This window comes from Mixophyes fleayi, chromosome 8 (assembly GCF_038048845.1).
Source record: "Mixophyes fleayi isolate aMixFle1 chromosome 8, aMixFle1.hap1, whole genome shotgun sequence".
Lineage (NCBI taxonomy): Eukaryota > Metazoa > Chordata > Amphibia > Anura > Limnodynastidae > Mixophyes > Mixophyes fleayi.
This window is the reverse complement of record NC_134409.1, coordinates 111,060,892-111,069,654: the sequence shown is the minus strand read 5'-3', so window position 1 is coordinate 111,069,654 and position 8,763 is coordinate 111,060,892. Positions and strand designations below refer to the sequence as shown.

Sequence of the window (8,763 nt, the reverse complement as noted above, 5' to 3'; positions counted from 1 at the left end):
AATTCACCAACGAGGCGCAGATCAGTGGAATTTTTTCCCATTTAATTTGTGCAATCAGGAGAAAATTTTCTGTTGACAAAATTGAAATTGAATATTCCTGGGCTGAGTTTTCACATACGACGATCTAACTGAATACATCCATATTTTGTTCAGCTCAGGTCCTTTTCATTTATTCCTGAGAGCTACAGAGTAGCAAATGACACCAAGAGAGGTGTGTCTAAATGTTGATGTGGAGGTTGAGACTGCTGAATTAGGGCTGTGCTGTGCTGATTTGGTGGTGAGAACAGCTGAATGTCTACTGTGTGGAGCTGAAATGATCAAAAAATGAACCTTGGCCAGAGAGGCACATCTGTATCAGGTAGGTTATCTTTGAATTCATTCATACAAAAAGTTTGCATGTAAGAAACAATTATTATCCTCTAGAGAAGCCCAAACAGCACATTTTCTCTGATGCTGAACTCTGTAACCATGTTGCATCTGGCTTTGCAGATGATTTATAGAAACGATAGCAGCATTTATTAGATGATGTAAATACATATATTTTGGAATCATTTTAAGCATTTATTTGCTTTTTAGTTTGCATGAAAATTGAATGTATTTAATCTCAGTTGGATATTGCAGGTGTGGATGTAATAACTGAACACAGCTGATAGCTTGGAGAATTTAACATATCCTAGATTCAAAGCAATGTAGACGTGCTCCGTTATCAGTACTGCAGTTTACAGGTGTTATTGACTGATATGGTCATGGTCCTGGGCAAATCTGTCTTTAGATGTCACAGTGTGATATATTAATATAAGTACAATGTTTAAAAGTTAAGAGCTAAAGTGTTTACACATTAAAGAAATACCTCCTATAGGGGTTAGTACAGAAACTGGCTTCTGCATAGTTATAGGTAACTATAGTGAACAAATGCATTTGTTTAATTGAATACGTTATGGTATAGAGTGGCAAAAACATCCATGCAAATTAAGATAGGTAATACAGATTCATTTTTCTTGGCTTCTTAAATATGAATGATGTATTTTATCTTGTAACTGTGATTATACTAAACTATACATTTTGAATTAATCTATCAAGTTATGAATTCCCCAGTGTTTTTACTTGTATAGTTCATTTTATTTTGAATATTTGCAAAACGCTACATTCACTAATGGATATGAACTTATTAATGAAACAAAAAGTAGGATTGGATTATGAGTGTTTCTTCAATTGTTAGTAAATAATTAAGCAAACAGAATGTACCTACATCAACTCAGGATTGTGGGACCACGTATTGTTCATTTCTGCAATGTTGATATGATTTTCTTGCATCAATAGCCAGCAATCTTCACACTGTTAGTAATTAAGCAAACAGAATACACTTTACCTCTGTCTCAGTGTTAAGGTACCATAGATTGCTCTATTCAACACATATGTACTCAATGGATTTGTAAAGATTTAGAATGCATGTAGATATTGTAACGATAACTCAGTTTTGTAGGTTTGGGAAGTTCATATTAGAAATATTTGTCTTGTTTGTTAATAACCATTAAGACTTTAATTTTACTATGTAAATCATTATATATATATATATATATATGTATATATATATATATATATATATATATATATATATATATATGTGTGTGTGTGTCAGAAGCTTTAAAAATCCAAATGTACAAAGAGAAATTAGACAGCTGCAAGCCTATACCAGTTTAATAGGCAATGGTTGTAAAAAGAATCACCATCTGCAAGTTGTGTTTGTAAGTGATTGAGCTTCTACACTAAGCCAGTTGTTCTCTGGCTCTGCTGTGATTGCTCTGTTTGTCTTGCTCATTTCAAGCCTTCGCAAAAAAAAGACTGCTTTGGCTGTATTTTTTTTCCTAGTGCTGTTGGTATTCACACATCTTAAATACACCATTCATTTTTTTTTTTACCAAAGCAATGAGAAATGCTTTTCGCAGCAATTGTAATCACCATTAAATTCAAATAATTATAACCACATTTCCTAGAAAAAGCTTTTATTGTAGGGGATTAACAGTTGAATTCTAGCAAATGAACAGCTACATATTAATTTGTGCAAATTGATGTGACAGCTAGCAGTATTGTTTCGATTTCAGTTATGTATTTGTTGTTGTTATTTTGCATGTATACACTTTAGATGCAATTTATATCATTTTATATCATTTACTTTTACAGTAAATGAGCTTAAAACTTGTACTAAAAGAAATTGGGTCAGTTATCCTTTTTGACATATATCGCTTAATACAAAAAGCCCAAGGTCATCACTGCTATGTTTTCTTCTTCTGCAAGGGCATGGATTTAAGGTTGATATTGTTTAGGTAATTTTGAAATAAATCAGAATTTAAAAGTGTAAACTTTATACAAAACAATTAGTCTTTCTATTCGGACTGTGAATGGAAGATCTCCTGGATTTGGAGAATCAATGCTTATCAAATTGTTGATATTGAGAATTATTCATTAATTAATGGACATGTCGCCTGTATTTTAGAAGAACACACAAGACTTTCTAGGGAAATCATGCTATAGAAAACACTTTGGTCATTACTGTTGCTCTGCTCAGAACGGGATCTGTTGATTGATGACTTCTAATGTGTGGGATTGAAAGCGTCCCTATAGTCCAACATTCTTGGCCACCATGTTGTTTTTTATTTCCATTGCCTTTTGTTCCACACGTGATTTTTTTTTCTTCTCTCCTACAATGTAATAATATCATGGGGACATATGCATGTTTTTTTTGTAATGAATCAATAAGAATATGAATAACTATTTCTATTTTCTTTTTAAAAAAAATCAGCCATGCAAAACATTGTATTTAACAACAGACTTAGCTTGCCTGTTTGATTTTAGAAATACAACCATTTTGAATACAAGATTATATATCACACGTTACAGTTGTGTTTGCTTTTAAATAAAGAAAAACAGTACATTTTCTTTAAATAATCTAAAAATGTGAAATAATTCAAAATAGCACAAAACTAAACTTTTGATGATTATCTTATCAAATGTTAAGTAATATTAATGTATGTATAATTTATAATTATAATTAATTTTTTATTGCAGTGTTATGTGTTTGATGTTTTTGTGTATACATTAAACATATTAGCCATTTTTTACTAATAGTATTTTTACTTACTATTACTTTAAATCTTAAAATTAAAAAAAAAATAATTCTGTTTAACTAAATTATTGATGAAAGTGTTTGTATCCATATATAGTACAGTTTCAGTTTAGCATATTGTTTTAGTAGTTAGTTGTCTTTGTGTTTTTATCCACAAGAAATAAATGAAGTGAGGATTGTTCAAAAAAATATGTAAAATTGGCTTTCATCGGCTAAAATGTAGATGATATAAGATTTGCAGAGCTTATGTTTATTGATTGGATTGAAGCATAATTCATTTTCCGTAAAATGTATTCTATGATATTAGCATGTGTACTTAATAAGCACAATCGAAAAAGTGCAGTATTAATTAAGGTACTTGTCTAGTAGCATCTTTGTCACACTGGATGTTTGCTCTTTCTTGCCTGGATCATTTGCAATTTAGACAAAAAGAGGAAAGGCAATAGGTCCACAATTTCATGGATTGCAACATGAATGAAATTAATAATGTTGACAATTATGATCTTATTTGAACTCTATTAACCTTGGAATTGGCAGTTATTTGCCAGTCAATCCATACCCACATAAATAGAGGGCCTACCTCGCCCAAAACTGATTGGCTTTCCTCATTCCCAGTAAAGCGAGTGATGTAACTCTGTAGCCAATTAGTTGTGTCATGGTTATAGACTTGGATATTTTAACATGAGCATGCATTGAATACACTCATTGACATTAACTAACACAGAGCATGCTAAAAAGACTGGAAGTGGTAATCCCTATCATTGAGCATGCATTGAAGGCAGGCATTGACATTAGCTAGCACTGAGCATGCTCTGAAGACTGACAGTGGTTCTCCCTAGCACTGAGCATGCATTGAATACACTCATTGATATTCCCTAGCACTGAGCATGCTCAAAAGACTGGAAGTGGTACTCCCTAGCATTGAGCATGCATTGAATACATCCATTGACATTAGCTAGCACTGAGCATGCTCAGAACCCTGGAAGGGGTACTCCCTAGCATTGAGCATGCATTAAAGGCAGGCATTGACATTAGCTAGCACTGAGCATGCTCAGAACCCTGGAAGGGGTACTCCCTAGCATTGAGCATGCATTAAAGGCAGGCATTGACATTAGCTAGCACTGAGCATGCTCAGAACCCTGGAAGGGGTACTCCCTAGCATTGAGCATGCATTAAAGGCAGGCATTGACATTAGCTAGCACTGAGCATGCTCCGAAGACTGGCAGTGGTGCTCTTATTTTAAATGTTTGTTAGTGATTTATTTAAAAGAAATATGTTAACTTCATGGTGTCATTTAAGCAAATCATCCACTTCAAGCAAAGCCCTCAACGTTAAATACTAAGCAGTATTCTTATCCTAATCCCAAATACTGAAACCCTGCTCTGACATTTAATCTTATGAATTTCATTCTAATTAAAACATAGCTATGACCAGTGGAACTACAGGGGGTAGACATTCTGCAAATGTACCAGGGCCTAGAGGTGAGGGGAGGCCAGCAGTGCCAAGTCTCCCCACCTCTGAGGCCTCTGATCTCAAAAGAGGAGATCGAAGGCTTCTACCAAGCTGATGCGTGCTCCAGACCACGAATACTCAGAAGAGGCCTCTGCTCTGACATTTTGTAAGAACAAAGTTAGGTCTGGGAGGCTAGAGCAGCTACACCAGGCCCATGTTTTGCTATGGTCCCCAGCAATGTACTGCTCTGCCCGTGGCTATGACATTTTTACTGGTAGGAACTTACCACTGAGTGTGCAGAGACCATTTCAGAAGTGAGAATACCTTAAAAAGATACTAGGAAAACCATTTTTGATGCAATACTGGCCCTCTGAGTGGCCCCTCATTCATTTATTTCATTAATTTATTTAATGCATGTCACTATGTGGACAGACTTCTGAGACTATGCATGCAAGAGAGCTGCACAGCTCTGTGATGAAAATACACAAACACTCTCACATACTCAGCAGCTGGGAAGGCGAGTAATTGTTAGCAAAGAGAAAAGGATGGATTCAAATTCTATCTACTAGATAAACCTACAGTATTACACTGGTGTTATATAGCTGATGTCACTGGCATGAGCCCCAAACCAGTGTAACCATGTGATTATATGTACCTAGATAGGGGCACCTATGAGTAAAGCAACTCTTCAGGCACACGCACTTAAGGAAAGTGTGTAAATGTTGTGAGACTAAGGAGAGGTGGTTTTCACTGTGCGATTGAATTGATGAGACAAAACCAGAAAGACAGGTTTCTTACATTAATTCCTTAAAATATCCTTTTCAATAATTTTTTTTGTTTGGACTATTAATGAAAAAATTGAAAATCCAGTCCTCAAACTATCCTAATATCACAAATCCTCTGCGAACTGAACAACAGCAGTTTTATGCATTTTCTCCCTCCCCATCTATCTCTCTCTCTCTTCCTCTCTTTCTCCCTATCATACAAGTGAGTTTGTCATTTTTTTTAATTCAGTAACATTTAAATAAAATAGAAAACAGAGAACATAAGTGGTTGCAGCCTATTGTATCTTGCAAGGGTAGTTCAAGGTATCACTTGTTTATTACATGATATACTCGCGTCTCTGATATGTACCATTAACTACATAGCTTAAAAACAACAGATTCATAGAATAACATTGTACTGCTCAGTTGTCTCAATAGAGTATGACGAGTTATCTGCTTTGCTGCAGTATGCACACAGTGAAGACGGGATTCACTGTAGTATTTGACATAGCTCTTTGGGATATATGTTGTGATGGGAAAAGTGCTAAAATTGCAGAGGGACCAAATTGCACCATGTATGGCTATTTTATAAATATTGTGTTGGACAGCCTGGTATTAAAAAAAAAAAATAGAGAGCTCTAACAGCACAATTTGTGGCCAACAGATGGCAACAAAGAGCCAAACCATTCTCCCAGTGCTTTTAGTAGCAGCAACAGTCATTTAAATTGGATTCATACCAACACATGGATTTGTAGAAAGATGCTAGTTAGCACCTATGGTGAAACATGCTGGTGTGCTAAATAAATGACCTTGAGAAAGGTATTTAGATAATTTTCAAAACAAGACTGTGTAATGTAGATATTGACCTTGTTGTTACATTAACATAATTACTGCAAAAAAAGGACCTTGGTGCAGACATTTATGTAAAGCCAAATAATTATTGTGATGCTTTGCAGAGACTTTAATTGTGACCAGTGTAGCTAGTAGGTCAGATAATACAGCGAGACTAGTCATGGTCTTCACCTTTAGCAGCCCTCTTTCCCATAGAATATAATGGGGTCACCGATGCTCAACTGGCCACAGGTCTCGTACATTTAGCTATAGTTGCTGACCAATATGGCTAAACTAGCGATCAATGAAAGGAAAAGAGAGGTCAGATACAAAAAAAACATAGTAATAGTAGATAAAACCATCAGTGGTTGAAATACAAAAGCTGACATAGGGTTCATCCCCTTTAAAATTGAATTTTTTGTTTTTAAAGTAAACTACGTTTTTTTGATAACACAACTACTGTTAACTCCTTAAATACTTTTGAATTCAGCTGAAATTACCTGCGGAGCCAGAAGGTATTTGCATCTTGGACCAGCACCAAGTTGAAATGCTTCCTTGCTAAAGTAAATTGGTGTGCACTGTTCTTTAAATACTGGATCTCTTCTATACAATGACATATGTAGTCAAAATAATAAAACATGGTTTATGGCAGATACTTTTCTACAGAAAAATATATTAAAACATGTTTCAAGTTGAAGATACATCACCACAGACTTTGATTCCTATTTTGTCACACAAAAATAGTCAACCACATCAATTTCAGTGCACTGGCTGGCTGGCTGGCAAATTTTTAGCCTTGGAGGTGAGACTTCAGTCAACAGTCTGTTGGTACATTTTTTAAAGGGAAAAAACAACCTATAGGTAGCCCAGTGACTCACCCCAAATTATCCCCTCTGCCCCCAGCCCAATCAGCCTGTCAGGCACCGCCCCTGCACTGTGCATGCGTGACGGGGATGGACGCCTGTCTTCTCTTCCAAGCCGCGTCCCATTGCCTAGCAACGAGACGTACTTCAGGGTGCTGCTGTGCACACATGCTTCTATTCCCTGTATGTCGGTGGTCAGGTGCATCTGACTGCCGAAATCTATTCCCACCTATCAGGGTTCATGATAGGGTATTTCAGGCACCTCCTCTCATTTGTCTGGTACCAGAGTATTGGTTTCACCAGCTCCAGCTACCTGTCTCCTGTTCCTTTGTTCCTGTTATTGCTACATTGGTTCCTGACTTCTGGCTTGTTCCTGACCACTCTCTCTTGGCCTGCGATTTGGTTCTGTTCGTTACCTAGATTCTGACCTCCGGCTCGCTTCTGACCAACCCTCTAGATCACTTGTCTGTACTGTACTATCGTTTGGCCTCTGACCCGGACTGTACGACCATTCCTGTTCTCTTCTGCTGCACTGATAACTAACTTGGAGAACCGCGACCTGTGCACCTCATGCAGCCAAGCCCATACTTCCTTGCGGGGGTCCCTGGTGAATACTGGGGGTGCGTTAGACTCCGCGCCTCCCTGTTTAGTTGCGCCAATATCAGTCAGTGGCACCCACAAGAGTCATCATTATGACACAGCTCCTGATGGGTCACCTATTCAAAATGGGATATCATGAACATATTGGGAGCTGATCAGTACCAATCAATACAACATTTTGCAAATTACCATTCTTGATTTTATTCCACCACATAATCATGAGGCCCAAGATAGCTTTTATTTATGGAGGTTACATTTTTGTAAACAAGTATAAAATTCTGCTATATAATAGGTGTATTATGGCAGGGAGTAGTCAGTGCGTCTGGTGCAACACAAGATACAAGATAAAAATGGCAGATGTGCAAAGATGATTTTTAAATGAATAAAAAGGGTTTTCAGTGGCCAAATCTAGATGCTGTTTTTTCATATGTAATTGTTCACACTGCTCTACTCAGCTACTATTGGCTAGCAAATGACTGCCTTTCTTTTTTCATTTGAGTGTAAAATGTTATTAATCAATTCTAAGCCCCCGTCCTTCCTAATTGTTTTATAGTCTGCATTTTGGAAAATAAATATTCCAAATCCAAGATTTTCTTTGGGAAAACTGGGAGGATTCATTAAAGAAACTCCTAACAAATGTTTAAATGACTAAAGAAAAAAAATCAATACATAATAAATAACAGAGAATAGCACATTATCTACACATTAAACTCAGGATTAAAATGTCAAAGGGTGCTGTAAAAGCTATTACATGCTGTCTCCTTAGTAAATCAATCCTATCGCTCTTAACAGAAGCACAAATTATCAGCACCATGTTAGTTTGTTGCAAAAAAATTTGCATATTTAAATCTTGTAAGTATATTTTTATTCTCACCAAAGACTATTCTGCTATCATTAGATTTCTACATGTGTTTTATAAACATACAATACACAAACAAATAATATTCACTTATATTCGAGTTCTGAAGTCATTACTTTACTGTTCTGTAGGAAAACTTATGATAAGTAATTTAAGGAAAAATTCAACCCCTGATATATATAAATATTATGATATTAGAAGGCACCTCTGATTTGCATGAGCATAATACAAGCACTCTCTCTATGTCTACCTACTTTCATATGGTCCCAC

General features: G+C 36.0%; 1 protein-coding gene across 2 annotated transcripts in view; it reads left to right on the top strand.

The window, feature by feature from the left end:
* Positions 1-237: 237 nt before the first annotated feature.
* SLC6A1 (solute carrier family 6 member 1) overlaps positions 238-8,763 on the top strand; it is a 151,294-nt gene continuing 142,768 nt past the window's right edge. For both annotated transcript variants that reach the window (XM_075183180.1, XM_075183179.1), the window contains exon 1: positions 238-358. The gene's annotated coding sequence lies outside the window, so the exon portion shown is untranslated. The remainder of the gene's footprint in view (positions 359-8,763) is intronic.